The following is a 16,706-nucleotide window of genomic DNA, read 5'->3' as shown; positions in this document are numbered from 1 at the left end:
TTATCTCTTTGGGGTACAGACCCAGCAGTGCTATGGCTGGATCAAAGGGCAGATAGTCTTTTATCGTTCTTTGGGCATAGTTCCAAATTGCCCTCCAGAATGGTTGGATCAGTTCACAACTCCACCAGCAATGAATTAATGTCCCTACTTTGCCACATCCCCTCCAGCATTCATTACTTTCCTTTGCTATCATGTTAGCCAATCTGCTGGGTGTGAGGTGATACCTCAGAGTTGTTTTGATTTGCATCTCTCTGATTATAAGAGATTTAGAACACTTCTTCATGTGCTTATTAATAGTTTTGATTTCTTTATCTGAAAACTGCCTATCTATGTCCTTCACCCATTTATCAATTGGAGAATGGCTTGGTTTTTTGTACAATTGATTTAGTTCTTTATAAATGTGAGTAATTAAACCTTTGTCAGAGGTTTTTATGAAGATTTTTTCCCAATTTGTTGTTTCCCTTCTGATTTTAGTTACATTTGTTTTGCTTGTACAAAAGCTTTTTAATTTGATATAGTCAAAATTATTTATTTTACATTTTGTGACTCTTTCTATGTCTTGCTTGGTTTTAAAGTCTTTCCCTTCCCAAAGGTCTGACATGTATACTATTCTGTGTTTACCCAATTTAATTATGGTTTCCTTCTTTATGTTTAAGTCATTCACCCATTTTGAATTTATCTTGGTGTAGGGTGTGAGATGTTGATCTATTCCTAATCTCTTCCACACTGTCTTCCAATTTTCCCAGCAGTTTTTATCGAATAGTGGATTTTTGTCCCAAGACCTGGGATCTTTGGGTTTATCGTATATGTCTTGCTGAGGTTGCTTGGCCCCAGTCTATTCCACTGATCCTCCTTTCTGTCTCTTAGCCAGTACCAAATTGTTTGGATGACTGCTGCTTTGTAATATAGTTTAAGGTCTGGGACTGCAAGGCCCCCATCATTTGTGTTTTTTTTTTTCATTATTTCCCTGGATATCCTTGATCCTTTGTTATTCCAAATGAACTTTGTTATGGTTTTTTCTAAATCAGTAAAGAAATTTTTTGGGAGTTCAATGGGTATGGCACTAAATAGATAAATAAGTTTGGGTAGGATGGTCATTTTTATTATATTAGCTCGTCCTATCCATGAGCAGTTAATGTTTTTCCAATTGATCAAGTCTAGTTTTAGTTGTGTGGAGAGTGTTTTGTAGTTGTGTTCATGTAGTTCCTGTGTTTGTCTCAGCAGATAGATTCCTAGGTATTTTATTTTGTCTAAGGTGATTTTGAATGGGATTTCTCTTTCTAGTTTTTGCTGCTGAGCTGTGTTGGAGATATATAGAAATGCTGATGACTTATGTGGGTTTATTTTGTATCCTGCAACTTTGCTAAAGTTGTTGATTATTTCAATTAGCTTTTTGGTTGAATCTCTAGGATTCTTTAAGTAGACCTTCATGTCATCTGCAAAGAGCGATAACTTGGTCTCCTCCTTACCTATTTTGATACCTTCAATTTCTTTTTCATCTCTAATTGCTACTGCTAGTGTTTCTAGTACAATGTCAAATAGTAGAGGTGATAATGGGCATCCTTGTTTCATTCCTGATCTTATTGGGAATGCATCTAGTTTATCCCCATTGCAGATGATATTAGCTGATGGTTTTAGATATATACTGTTTATTATTTTTAGGAACAACTCTTCTATTCCTATGCTTTCTAGTGTTTTTAATAGGAATGGATGTTGTATTTTATCAAAGGCTTTTTCTGCGTCTATTGAGATAATCATGTGGTTCTTGCTGGTTTGCTTGTTGATGTGGTCAATTATGTGGATGGTTTTCCTAATATTGAACCAGCCCTGCATCCCTGGTATGAATCCTACTTGATCGTGGTGGATGATCCTTCTGATCACTTGCTGGAGTCTTTTTGCTAGTATCCTATTTAAGATTTTTGCATCTATATTCATTAGGGAGATTGGTCTATAGTTTTCTTTCTCTGTTTTTGACCTGCCTGGTTTTGGAATCAGTACCATGTTTGTGTCATAAACGGAGTTTGGTAGAACTCCCTCTTTGCTTATTATGTCAAATAGTTTGTATAGTATTGGGATTAACTGTTCTCTGAATGTTTGATAGAATTCACTGGTGAATCCATCAGGCCCTGGGGATTTTTTCTTAGAAAGTTCTTTGATGGTTTGTTGGATTTCATTTTCTGATATGGGATTATTTAAGAATTCTATTTCCTCTTCTGTTAGTCTAGGCAGTTTGTATTTTTCTATATATTCATCCATATCACCTAAATTGGTGTATTTATTGCTATATAATTGGGCAAAGTAATTTTTAATGATTGCCTTAATTTCCTCTTCATTGGAGGTGCTGTCCCCCTTTTCATCTTTGATGCTGTTAATTTGCTTTTCTTCCTTCCTTTTTTTAATTAGATTGACCAGTACTTTGTCTATTTTGTTTGTTTTCTCAAAGTACCAGGTTCTAGTCTTATTTATTAATTCAATAGTTCTATCACTTTCGATTTTATTAATTTCTCCCTTAGTTTTTAGGATCTCTAGTTTGGTTTTCTTCTGGATGTTTTTAATTTGTTCACTTTCAAGTTTTTTTATTTTCATTTCCAATTCATTGATCTCTGCCCTCCCTAATTTGTTAATATATGCACTTAGGGATATGAATTTTCCTCTAAGTACTGCCTTGGCTGCATCCCATAAGGTTTGAAATGATGTCTCACCATTGTTATTTTCCTCGATGAAATTATTAATTGTTTCTATGATTTCTTCTCTAACTAACCGATTTTGGAGTATCATATGATTTAATTTCCAATTAATTTCTGATTTGGTTCTCCACGTACCCTTACAGATCATTATTTTTATTGTCTTATGATCTGAAAAGGCTGCATTTTTTATCTCTGCTATTCTGCATTTGTATGCTATGTTTCTGGGACCTAGTGAATGGTCAATCTTTGTGAATGTGCCATGTGGTGCTGAGAAGAAGGTGTATTCCTTTTTGTCCCATATTTTTCTCCATATGTCAATGAACTCTAATTTTTCTAAGATTTCATTCACTTCTTTTACCTCTTTTGTATTTATTTTTTGCTTTGATTTATCTAAATTTGATAATGATTGGTTCAAGTCTCCCACTAATATGGTTTTATTGTCTATTTCTTACTTCAATTATCCTGGTTTCTCCGTTAGAAATTTGGGTGCTATATTATTTGGTGCATACATGTTGATTAGTGATATTTCCTCATTATCTAAAGTCCCTTTTAACAAAATATAATTACCTTCCCTATCCCTTTTGATCAGGTCTATTTTTGCTTTCGCTTTATCAGATATCATGATTGCCACTCCTGCCTTCTTTCTGTCAGTTGAGGCCCAGAAGGTCTTACTCCATCCTTTAATTCTGACCTTGTGGGTGTCTACCCGCCCATGTGTGTTTCTTGAAGACAACATATGGTAGGGTTTTGGATTCTAATCCATTCTGCTATTTGTCTACGTTTTATGGGTGAGTTCATCCCATTCACATTCAAAGTTATAACTGTCACTTGTGGACTCCCTGGCATTTTGATATCCTTCCCTAATTCTAACCTTTCTTCTTCAGCTCTACCTTTTAGTCCAGTGATTTACTTTAAATCAGTCCCACTTGTACTTTACTTTCTACCCCCCCTCCCTTCTTATTCCCTCTCTTATTTTCCCCTGTAGTCTTTTTCCCTCTCACCCTCTCCCTCCCTCCCCACCAGTCTGTTTTTTCCCCTTCTACTCCCTTATAAGGCACAAATCTATTCTCTTCCCCAAAGGGTTGGATTGTTCTTCCCTCTTTGAGTCAGTTTCAAAGTACGTAAGAGTTGAGTATTTCCTATCTCCAACCTCTTTACCCTTCCAGTGTATTGATGTTCTCCCCCCTCCCGCCATGAGCTTCTTTGTGACATATAAATTTACCCCCATTTGTTTCTTTTCCCATTTCTTTTAGTCATATCCTCTTTTCTTTTTTAGCTTTAGTCATGTATATATATATATATATATATATATATACATACACATGTATATGTATTTCTGCATGCATATATCTATATACCAATTTATGTCTTGTCCTTTCATCCTATACAGTTTGTCACTGTTCTCTCTGAGTGTAGTTCTTCTAGCTGCTCAGGTGATAGCAACAGATTTTAAGAGTTGCCATTGACCTCTTATAGGGATACATATCATTTTAACTTATTGAGTCTCTTAAAAACTTTTTGTTGTTGTTGTTTTCCCCTCTTTTTTAATTACCTTTTGATGATTCTCTTGAGTTCTGTGGTTGGACTTCAAATTTTCTGTTCAGGTCTGGTCTTTTATTTATGAATGCTTGGAACTCTTCTGTTGTGTTAAATGACCATACTTTCCCCAGTAAGAATATAGTCAGTTTTGATGGGTATTTTATTCTTGGCTGTAGACCTAGTTCCCTTGCTTTCCAGAATATTGTATTCCATGTCTTTCGGTCCTTCAGTGTGGATGCAGACAGATCCTGTGTTATCCTCACCGTGTTTCCATGGTATCTGAATGGCTTCTTCTTGGCAGCTTGTAATATTTGTTCTTTCATCTGATTGTTTTTGAATTTGGCTATAACATTTCTTGATGTTGTCAGTTGGGGATTAAATACAGGGGGTGATCTGTGGATTCTTTCAATCTCCACTTTCCCCTCTTGTTCTAGGATCTTGGGACAGTTTTCCAGGATAATCTCCTCTAGTATTAGGTCCAGGCTTTTTCTTTTGTCATGGTCTTCTGGTAGTCCAATTATTCTTAAATTGTCTCTTCTTGAACGATTTTCTAAATTGTCTGTTTTGTGAATGAGATGCTTCACATTTTCCTCAATTTTTTCATTCTTTTTGTTTTTGTTTTATAGTGTCCTGCTGCCTTGTGAGGTCACTTGATTCTAGTTGTTTTATTCTGGTTCTTAAAGATTGGATTTCATCTCTGGCTTTTTGGTCGTCTTTTTCCTTCTGGTCTGATTTTCTTTGAAGATCGTCTTTCATCCTCTTTACCTCATCTTTCATCTCCTTTGTCTCATCTTTCATCTCCTTTGCCTCATTTTCCAGCTGGATGATTTTGGCTTTCAGGACATTATTTTCTTGTTTTAGTTCAAGTGCCTCTGTTTCCAGATGACTCATCTTAATTTTTAAGTTCTTTTCCCAATTGTCTTCAGCCTCTCTTAGTTGTGTTTTGAGTTCTTCCACAGCCTGTATCCAATTTGCTGGGATTTCTGGTTTATTGTTTGCTGATCTCTCCCCCTCTGTTCCATTTGCTGAGTAGTAGCTGTCTATTGTAATTTCTTTCTTCTTTTTCTGTTGTTTGTTCAAATTCACCCCTTCTTTACTCCCCGTATTTGTCTGTACTCTTGTTCCTCTCTTTTTTTGTTTTTGGGGGACTTCTATCGGTCTCCCCTCTTGGAGCTTTAACAGAAGATCTCTTGGTATAATCTCTGGGGGAGGGTTGTTGGGGGTTTGAGCTTTCCTGTCCTCTGGAGGCTTTTGATTGGCTTAAAGTCCAGCAGTCAATGAGGATGGATGGGGAGCCTGGGCTTCCCTGCATTCTGGAGACTTTTGATGGGATTGAGTTCAGCTTAGTTGGGCTGGGTTTACTCTGAGTTTTAAACTTCCTGAATGGCTGGAGCAAATATGGAGGATCTCCAAAGCTCTGGCCAGGCTGCCAGGTCTATGCTCCTTCTAGGCTGCCATCTTGACTTGGCCTCTAGGTTTCTGTTTTTTTTCAGAAGACCCTGCTCTCTAAGGGGGGAGGGGTCGTGGCTTCCCTGGGCTCTGAGGGCTCCTGATCAGATTAGGTTCAGCTGGTTCTTTCAGAAGACCCTGCTCTCTAAGGGGGGAGGGGTCGTGGCTTCCCTGGGCTCTGAGGGATCCTGATGGGATTAGGTTCACCTGGTTTGGGCCAAATGAGCCCTGAAACAAAAAAACCTCCTCCTCCCCAATCTGTGTTGAATGCCTGGAGACTGGCCCAGGTTGTTTTCAAGGTAATCCCTTCCTGGGCCCTGAGATTTTTGTTCTTTCAGAAGCTCTGAGGGCTCCTGATGGGATTGGGTTCAGCTGGTGCCCTAAAGCTGGGACCTCCCTTGAGACTCAGATGGAAGGACCCAGCCAGGGGGCTACAGGCTTCCCCCTTCTCTCTATGTTTCCCTGCCTTCTGTGTTGGGTGCCACGGAGACTTGCTCAGGTTGCTTTCAAGATGAATCCTCAGAGCCCTGAGGTTCCCGCTGCTGCCGTGGGCTCAGCACTCTGGGTTGGGGGGATGGGTCCTGGGACCTTCCTTCTGCCTACCCCTTAGATCAGAGTGATCTAGGGTTCTGGCTTTTGGGATGTGGTACCTTTTGATCCAGGTCCAGGAGGAGGGATCCCCAGGTCTATCCTGTTGTTCAGCTTGAATTTCGGTGTCTTAGGAGCACTCAGTTTGCGATCAGTAAGGAAGGGTTTCCGAGGTCTGAACTTTCGCTGCTTCTACGCCACCATCTTGGCTGGAAGTTTGCTTTTCTTTCTATCAGCATATAGCACAGGGCCTGGCTCATACTAAATGTTTAATAATTACTTATTGTCTAATGTAGTGAGGAATTTAGGATAGTGATCAAGTATTGATAAAATAAGATATTTGACAAAGTGATCTCTGAGGGTAGAGGCAAGGCAGAGTGTTAGATGTGAGACCAGAACTTAAAAGGAGGAACACAGGAAAAGGTTCTGACAGTTGGTGACTTTCTCTCTGGCTGCTGATGGAGGCAGACATCTGACACCTTGCTCTGTGCTGCTGAGAGGGAAGAGAGAACTCTGAAACCCATCTGAAGAGGTTTTCTACTTTCCTGACTGAGAGAAGTCATCTCTAAGAAGAAGCTGGTAGATTTGTTTTGCTGTAGAACAGTTTTGGAGAGAGAAAGACTGAAGGCTATTTGCCTGGACTCTGGGCCATGCCAGGGTTAACTTACTGTCAGTTAGCAGCTGCCATCTTGGCTGACTGAATCTCTATGTACTTGGAGATATCTTTATCAAATGAAATTACTTGAATAAGGATTGTAGTTAGATTATAGTCAGATAGTGTTTGGGGTGACTAGACAGGTTTAATGTAGCTGGAAGAACCAAAGGCTTTGTGGTGAAACAAACATAGAAGGTGGTTGGATAGAGTTCCCTATTAGTGGTAAGGCTTTCCTTGTTATTAATCCTTATACTGATATCTTTTAATTATAATATTAATTATATTGTAATTATTAATTATAATATAATATTTAATTATAAATAAATGGATGTTTATGAATCTATAGTCTCCAAGTAAAGTATATATTGGCCTGGTGAAGGGAAGTCACTCCTAGATTTCCTTCTGAGGGGAGAACTAAAAGATACATTTTTGAACAACAAAGTATCTTACCACGGCCTCTTCTTCACAACACAGATAATCTAAATACTTCACTAAGCACATGGAAAAAGTAAGACATTTTTGAAAGACAGATTTGAAAAGAGAAAGCATCCCAGGCAGAGATAAATTCATGAGATGGGAGACAGAGCATCATGCAAAGGAAGCAAAAAATGGGCCAACATGGCTAGACCACACAGTACCTGGAGGGAATTTTAAGAAGAATGGAAAAGTTTGGTTGGATTGTAAAGAGCTCCATATATCAGGCAGAAATTTTTATATTGGAGCCTAGAGGTATTAGGGAGCCTCTGGAGTTTACTGAGTGTATAAATACATACAGGATATTCAGGGAAGACTTATATCTTTGGTGTAAGGGTTTGCCAAGCCCATTTCAGGCCCCCAAAGTCATCCAGTGCATCCTGAGCCATCACCAGTCCCTTTGACTTTGGTCTTGCCAGTGGACTCATGTGACTGGAAAAGAGAGTGAAACTGACTACTTCAGCAACTCTGCCTCACTTAAATCCAATTTAGGTGAGAATCAAAAGACATCACCAATGATGCCATTTTGGTCCTCTTCCAGTATGAAGGGCAACCAACCAAGGAGTGGAGGTGGGGGAAAGGGAGTAAAGATAAGGTCAGTTTTGTAATCTAGGGAAATGACATTATTGACTTCATAGAAAACAGATTAGATTAAGGAGATGTTTTAGCAGGGAGATAAATCCGGAGGTTATCGTAAAAGGCCAGGCAGAGGAAGTGGGAGAGAGAGAAAACTGAACTTTATTCATTGAAAAGTTAAATTAAAGAAAAAATGTAAGTACAAGAGACAGAAAGACTCTGAACAAGTGTGGTTGGGTGAACAGAGAGACCTAAAGGAGATATGTCCTAGAAGCTGAATGGTGGTAGAAGGTGGAAAATGTGTGCCGAATGAATAGGATAATAGGTACTGTGAGTTTAGAGGACACAGAAATCTCAATGGAAGACTATCAGACTGCAAAGGCAGGTACATGAAAATTGAATTCCAATACAATGAATAGACCAGCCTGATAGGAGCAAAGAATTCATATTGAGGAGCAATAGAGATAGCATTGAAAAAGTAAGTTGGGGCCATATGGTAGGAGGTCTAAAATGTTAGCCTGACGAGTTCATACACCAAGAGACTGAATAGCCAAGCAGGGTCTGGGTAATCTGGCTAGACTGTTGTAGAAGGGGATTTGTACTTCAGGTAGGAGGTTAGACTGAATGAACTCAGATGTTCCTTCTGACCAGATTCTATCATGCCAGAATGGCAAGGAGATTATAATTGGAGTCAAAGGGAGCTGGGTTTGAGAGTAGACTAAGCACACTTACTAGCTTTGTGACTTGTTAAATAACTTAATCTCGCTCAATCTCAATTGTGTCATCTATAAAACAGAAATAATATTTGTATCATCATCTTAAGGGATTATTATAAGGAAACCTCTTTCAAACTCTAAAGTGAAATAGTATAGTTATCTTGTTGGTAATGTGGAACTATTGAAGTCTTTGACCAGAGGAGTGGGACAATGAAAGTGATAATTTAGGAATATCCTATATAGCAGGGCTTCTTAACCTTTTTTCCATATTGTTATACTCTGTGGAATCCTCCTCAGAATGATATTTTAAATGCATAAAATACATCTTACAAAATACAAATTACTCTGCTCCCTTGACCTCAGTCACCAATCAGTAACCCAATTTCCTCAATCTTTCCCCGAATTATGTCTCTCACTTCCTATCTTCATGGAGATGAGTTGGAAAGGACTATAAGGCATAAAGTATAGGGAGAGCAGTTCTATATCCCCAAAGGGAGGAAGCAGGGCACCAAGGGGAGGAAGGAGCATATCCCCCAATCCCCAATCTGGGCAAAGGCCCAGCTGCCCTACCCTAGCTGAAGCTCTGTATCCAGCTCATCATTCTGCCTATCAATAAGCATTTTGCAGAATTGGAGATGGAAAACCAAAAGGTATAAGAGATTGACCAGTACCTATCCTGGGACCAGGATGTATCCTTAAAGCTGTTTGTTAAAACTAAATATCATAGTAGGGGAAAATAGAATTAAATACCACCACCATAGAAGAAGCAAATAGAATACAAATTGAAACATGCCCTTCTTCATTTTATTTCCTTCATGAATTTTTCTCTAATGTAAGCAATATCTATCTTCTTTTACAAAATGATAAACAAGGAAATATGTATCATATGTGTACAACATATATCATATTACCTGCTTCCTTGAGAAGGAAAGAGAAGCAGGAGGGAGGGATGGAAAGAACATGGATTGCAAAATGTCAGAAAATGAATATTAAAAATATCAACATGTAATCTGGAAAAAATTAAAACTAAAAATTTTTTAAAATCATAATATCAAGGGAAATTACAATCAGAAATTATCTATGTTAAACTGAAAGTTTTTCCCTAGGGCTTTGGATTGTTCATGATTGATTTATTGCTTTCTGTAGCTTTAAGATATGGAATTCACAATTTTGTATAGTACAAATAATAAAAATATTTTCTGTCAAAAAAAAAAAAACAAAACCCTAACTCCAGCAGGCTCAAGTGGTACAGTGAATGCTAGAACAATGATTAGAGCATTGTAAAGAGGCAAGTAGGTAGGCTCAGTAGATTGAGAGCCAGGCCTAGAGATGGGAGGTCCTAGGTTCAAATTTGATATCTGTTATAGCCTCAGCCCACCAGAAACCATGAGTAACTATGACTAACTTCTTAAACAATTGCTTTTAGACCACCAACAGGTTGTTGGAGCAGAAACAGTGAAAAACACCCATCAGACTTCATCAGGAACAGAACAACTGTATGAGCAAAAGACAAGGCGGGGGCAGCTGGGTGGCTCAGTGGATTGAGTCAGGCCCAGAGACCAGAGGTTTGGGGGTTCAAATCTGACTTCAGATACTTCCTAGCTGTGTGACCTTGGGCAAGTCACTTGACCCTTATTGCCTAGGCCTTACTGTTCATCTACCTTAGAACTAATACACAGTATTGATTCGAAAATGGAAGGTAAGGATTTTTATGGAACATAAATTTTAATGTTTTAAAAAGACCATTGTAAGATACAGAATTGAACCTTTCTTTAGACACAGTCCTTAAAAATGCACCCAAAAATGAATTCGATTAAACCCTTACTATCATTTTATTTCTTTTATGATTTGTTGCTTCTCCTGCAAATAATGAGAAAAAAAAATTATTCTGGCAAGTTGGCCCAGAAAATGAGGGTTCTGTCCGGCTTACATCTGACTAAATATTTCACACAAGGCCAATCTCACCTTAAAGTATAACAGGATTTCACCTCTATCCATGATCTGAAGCTCGAGCCACCCACCTTGGGTAGGAGAGAGGAAGAAAAGGGGAGGAGAGTGGGGGGAAAATAATGATATTATTGTGGAAACTGAGAGCCTGGCAGAACAGAAAGCCTGGGCCAGAAGGTCAGGAGACCTGAGTTCTGGTCCCTCTTGGCGTGGCTTTGCCACTTTGGACCTCAGTTTTCGCACCAGGAAAATGAGGAGACTTGGAGGAGGTTTCTCTAAGGGCCTCCAGCAGCCTGTTCTTTTTATTTTATGCCCCCCAGGAGTACGTCTCTGAAAGCAAACTATGCCTATTAAATTCTGCCTTTTGCTCACCACGGTCCCATTCTGTGTTCTAGTTAATGCCAAGTGCATTGTTTCTGCCTGATGAGCCAAGCTAGCCCCAGGCAGAGCGACTCCCTCCATATAAACCAGAAGCCTTTGGAAGCAGCTTTAACTCTTTGAGTTCTCAGGGGCGCCATTTCTTAAGCTGCTCTGGCTGGAGCTCCAGAGGCCCATTTAGTAAGTGAACGCGTCAGTGAACTCAGCAGCACTGTTCTCTGGAGGTCCAGAGACATCTAAGGCCATGCAGCCAGGGAGAGACTTCCATGGGGGAGAATGACTCAGTAAGGATTAAGTAATCATTTAAACATATACAAGACAAAAGGGATGGGTCAGGAGAGGATGATGTAACTTCTCCAGAAATAGTCACACTTTAAAAAAAAAAGAGGGAGGTGGGGGAGATGCTCAGAGGAAAACACACTTCCTAGATTTGCCAGAAAAATGGCAAAGAATTCCCTGTTGCAGCTGGTATGCTTGCTTCACGTAGAGCACCACAAATTGAAGAGCTGCGATAGTTGAGGCTATGCTGATATTAACCTAGAGAAAGGAGAGGACAGGCACAAGGTCTTCTTCATAGTGCATCAGGCTTGGACTCCACTTCACTTTCTCTTCAACATCTCAGACGAGGTGGAAATCAAAATCCAGCTGTTAGAAGTCTGCATCTAGCAAAGGGAGTGATGAGGGTCTGAGTGAAGAGAGTTTTAACTCACCTGGAGAGCAGCAAGCTCTCTGCAACCTTCTCTCCATGATTGCATAGTCATATAGTTATGGATTTGGAAAAGGTCTCAGAGACAGTCTAGTCATCCCCTTCCTCTTCCGTTTTCGCTCAGATTGACAACCAAGCAGTTTTAGTACCTTGCCCAAAGCCCCACTGTAGTAATCATCAGATAGAAGCTTTGAACCCAGGATTTCTGACTGAGAATCAATTCTCTTTCCACTGCTATTGCATCAAGTCACAGACTGAAAGACACTGTAAAATCTAAAATTATATCTTAATAATAATAATAATAATATATTTTATGAGGTTTATTAAGGATCATTAGAAATCAAGGAATAAAGAGGATACAAAATTAAAACCATGTACCCATGGCTGGTTAGCCCATTTAAAATCCCACACTTAGCTGACCACCATACTTGCTGCATCATCCCAAAGGAAAAAAAAAACATGGGAGGAGTTACCTCCAGTTAAATACCAATAACAGGAGAGATTATAGGGAATTTTGGGAAATACTAAGGACTTCTGGGGAATGAAGTCAAAGGTTCAAAATCATGAGACATAGAATTAAAAGGCACTTTAGAGGTCATCTAGCCTAACCCCCTCATTCCCCAGATAAGGAAATAGCCCTGAGTTACTCAAAGGAACTAGAAGCAATGATGGGAGTGATTGCTAGAGATAAGCAGGGGGCACACAGAGGAATTAACCTTTTTGAGGAACAGGAGAAGGATTCTATGACAAGAACATAAGGAGTAATTGATGGTGCTGAGTTTGGGGCAAGAAGAAAAGAGGAGAAAGAAACAAATTATTGGTGTGGGGATGGAGGTTCAATTGGAGCCAGGAGAGAGAAATAAAAATTTGGAGGTATCACTAAAGAAGATGATCCAGCAGTAAATAAGGATTGAGTGGAAAGATTGTAGAGGGTCATCAAAGGTCCACTTGGGTTCTAGAATATAACTTGGTAGTGAAGAAATTCAATTCAGTTTCATTTCATGCCTTCTCAGAAATGCTCAGCCAGACCAAAGAGGTTTTGTTTTTGTCTTTGTTTTTGTTTTTAATGGAGATGGACCTGTTTGTACAAAAATATTTATAGCTGCTCTAGGGTGGCAAAGAATTGGAAACTAAAAGGATGTCCCTCAATTGGGGAATGGCTGAACAAACTGTGGTATATGGTGGTGATGGGATACTATTGTGCAGTAACACATGATGAACAGGATGATTTTAGAAAGATCTGGAAAGACATACATAAACTGATATAGAGTGAAATAGCAGAACCAGAACAGTATATACACAGTAACTGAAATACTGTGGGATGATCAAATGTGATACAGCAATACAATGATCCAGAATAATTGTAATGGACTTGTGAAAAAAGAATGATATGCACCTCTGGAGAAAGAACTGTTGAGTAGAGATGCAGAGAAAAACATATGATTTATCACTTATTTATTTGGGTATGATTTGGGATTTTGGTCTTATAAAATTACTCTCTTACAAAAATGAATAATATGGATGTAGGTTTTAAGAGATAATACATTTATAACCCAGTATAATTGCTTGTCAACTCTGAGAGAAGGGAGGGAGACAACATGAATCATGTAACCCTGGAAAACTTATATGTAAATTTGTTACTGGAATAAAATAAAGAAAAAAATTATTTAAAAAAATTTTAAAAAGCTCAACCAGAAATATGCTGGCAAACGATTAACATTGTCTCTCTTGGGAAGGGCAGGGAGAGGGAAGTATGCAGGACATTTTTTTTTGTTTATTATTTATTTAAACTTTTTTCATTGTTTCAAATTCATAGGTCTTCCTCCACCCATTGAGAAGACAAGTAATATGATATCACTTATACATGGGAAATCATACAAAACATTTCCATATTAGCATTTGGGGGGGGGGGGACAAGAAAAATGTAAAAGGTAAAAAAGTTCTATTTCACTTTGCACTGAGTTCATCAATTCTCTCTCTGGAGGTAGATAGCATTTTTCATTATCAGCAAGGTGCACTTTTAAGCTTAGTCTTCATTATTAACTTTTTCCCATCACTTTCTTCCATCTATACCAAGTGACAAGGTGATTGAGTACTCAACCTAGAATCACAAAGATCTGAGTTCAAATCTGAAATCAGACACTTACTAGTTGTGTGACCCTAGAGCAGGTCACTTAATCTCTCCATGCCTCTCCATGCCTCCAGTTTCCTCATCTGTGAAAATACTTTCCAGAGTTGTGAGAATCCATTGAGATATTATTTACAAAATGCTTAGCACAATGCTTGTCATATAGTAGGCATTATAAAAATATTAGCTAGTAGAAGTAGTAGTATTTACTTATTTCTAAAATGTAAATGCTTCCATTGAAAATTTAACAATCGATTTTTGCAAGCCTGTTGATTCTCCAGCACATCCTTAATTAAAATTGACTATTTCTATGATAGGTGGGAAGATCCAATGTGGAAAGCAAGAAGATGCTGCTGCCCTGCCTTCACCCTGGCTGGAACAAGAGAGGAGAAAAAGAAAGGGGGACATTGATGCCAGTGGTCCATGGAACCTGATCTTATCTATGTATCATTAGCATTTCAGACTGAAAAAGATAAGGAAGCTGAAAGCTCACCTAAACCACAGCTGCACTGGCCAATATTAGAAACACCCTAAGGACTGCAACATTGCAGATGGGGTATATGAGTATTGTACCTACCTCAAATGAACTTTGACCAGATGATGCTGGGAAAGTGACTGGGAAATCTTGTCCCCTGAAGAAGAAGCAGAGGTTTTGTGAATTCATCAATATCAGTAATTCTTGGGCTGATTCATCTCAGGTGTCATTCTGCCACTTGGTTGGTACTAGGAGAGAAATACCAAATAGGCTATAAATGAGAATTAAACATTATCTAGAGAATTCCAAAGAACCTGATAATAAAATGTGAAAGTTTGAATGCTGAGAGGCAGGAAGGTAACACAGTTGATTGAGAGCCAGACTTAGAGTCAGAAGGACCTGAGTTCAAATCTGAACTCAGATACTTCCTAGCTGTGCAACCCTGGGCAAATCATTTCACCCCAAATGCCTAGCCCTTGCCACTCTTCTGCCTTAGAATTGATACTAAGACAGAAAATGAAGGTTTTTTAAAAAGTTTAAATGTTGGTAAGAATGCAAATTAGGAGTAAGGCAATTTTAAATTGCTTCATACTTGATAATAAAAGTTTTTCTACCATTAAACATCAAACTGGGTCACCGAGGTGGCTCAGTGGATAGAGAGCCAGGCCTAGAGATGGGAGGTCATAGGTTCAAATCTGGCCTCAGATACTACCTTGCTGTGTGACCCTGAGCAAGTCATTTAACCTCTATTTCCTAACTCTTACTGTTCTTCTGCCTTGGAACCAGTACACAATATTTTGATTCTAAAGCATAAGGTAAGAGTTCATTTTTTTAATACTAATGCTTGTTGCAGATGGGACTGATCATATTATCTTTGACATATTCTGGACCACTTAAATATCCGAGAAGGAAGAAATTGTGATACTGCCTAGTGCTTAGGAGGGTTAGACTTGATGTTAGACTACTTTCAGACTCTGTCGCCCACATATTCTATGAAGCATGATTATCAATTATCAACAGTCATCTTATATCAAAGTGATAGCCTACTTTCTTTTCCTTGAATTTGGTATTCTGTTGGCCATCTCCATGCTTTTGCCTCCAGTTGTACTCTCATCCCTTCTCTTTGGCTCTTAAAATATTTTGCTTTCCAGAACCAGGAGAATATTGTACACAGTAAGAGCAATATTGTGGGATGACCAATTGTGAAAGACAACTATTCTCAGCAATCTAGTGATCCAGGACAACTCTGAAAGACTTATGACAAAGAATGCTGTCCACCTCCAGAGAAAGAACTGTGGGAGTAGGAATGCATCCTCTTTCCTGGTGTATCTTGCACAGGTGCTCTGAACTCAGTAATCCCTTAATAAATGTCTATTGAATTTGTATAAAAAGAAATGATGGATGGAACTTGGAGGTGTCTTATCTAACTGTTGGCTCCTCAGTTTTGAATAAACATAGAAAACTAGAGAAAGTTCAGAAGGGAACTACAGAGAGGCATCATAGTGTGAAGAAAATGATAACAATTGAGATAACATAGACCTGAGTTCTTGTCCCAATCTTATCACTCACTAACTAGTTATATGTTTATAGGCAATCAGTTTACTAGCAATTATTAAGCACCTACTATGTGCCAGGCATTATGCTAAGCACATAATCCCTTTCAACATTAGTTTCCTCACTTATAAAATTAAGGTTTATACTCTCACAATGACCTATTAGGATCCTCTCAGCTCTACATTTTTGTGGTTTTGTGGACATAATTAAAGGGTAGGAAATTACAACCAGTTTATGAAAATGAAATATCTAAGATAATTTAAATCAAAAAACTAAAAGAGCAGAGATGTTGGGAAGTAGGGTGATGACTTGATTGGTATCAATGTATAATAATTGTGGGCTTAAGGAGACTGAATTGTATCCTTTGAGAAAAAAAAAATGAGTTTCATGACAGAAAAAACAGCCTGAAGCAAATGAATAGTGAAGGGGAGAAGTACAGAGATGATCTGCAAAATGGGTGATTCACTTGTGAATAATAAAATGTTGAAGTATTTGCAAAAACCACTAGGTTTTATGGGTTTATAACTCTGAATTAATACACTGGGGTGACTGCATGAGCTAAGAGGCTAGTTGAGACTTTTAATTTTGCCTATCATGATAACTTTCTCCAACTTCAATTTCCCCCTTCCTTAAAATGGGAATGATAGTAACATTAAATGACTTGGCAGCTGAGTTTTCATGAAATCCTAATAAATGGAAGCATTTTATAAATATAAAAAGGCACAGGATGATAATAAGACCTTGAATTTCTATCTAGCAGCTCCAGGACTAGTAGGATCTCATTCATCCTTAAAATCTCCCAGGAGTATAGGAAGATGGTAAATACAAATAATA

General features: G+C 38.5%; 1 long non-coding RNA gene across 3 annotated transcripts in view; it reads right to left on the bottom strand.

Annotated features, from left to right (window-relative positions):
* Nucleotides 1-16,706, bottom strand: part of LOC103094857 (uncharacterized) — a 250,678-nt gene that overhangs the window by 22,790 nt on the left and 211,182 nt on the right. For all 3 annotated transcript variants that reach the window (XR_008917839.1, XR_008917841.1, XR_008917840.1), the window contains exon 3: nt 14,421-14,566. This is a non-coding gene — a long non-coding RNA (uncharacterized LOC103094857). The remainder of the gene's footprint in view (nt 1-14,420; nt 14,567-16,706) is intronic.

This window comes from Monodelphis domestica, chromosome 3, assembly GCF_027887165.1.
Source record: "Monodelphis domestica isolate mMonDom1 chromosome 3, mMonDom1.pri, whole genome shotgun sequence".
NCBI classification, from domain to species: domain Eukaryota; kingdom Metazoa; phylum Chordata; class Mammalia; order Didelphimorphia; family Didelphidae; genus Monodelphis; species Monodelphis domestica.
Note: the sequence above shows the minus strand (reverse complement) of the source record. Positions and strands in the feature narration are given on the sequence as shown.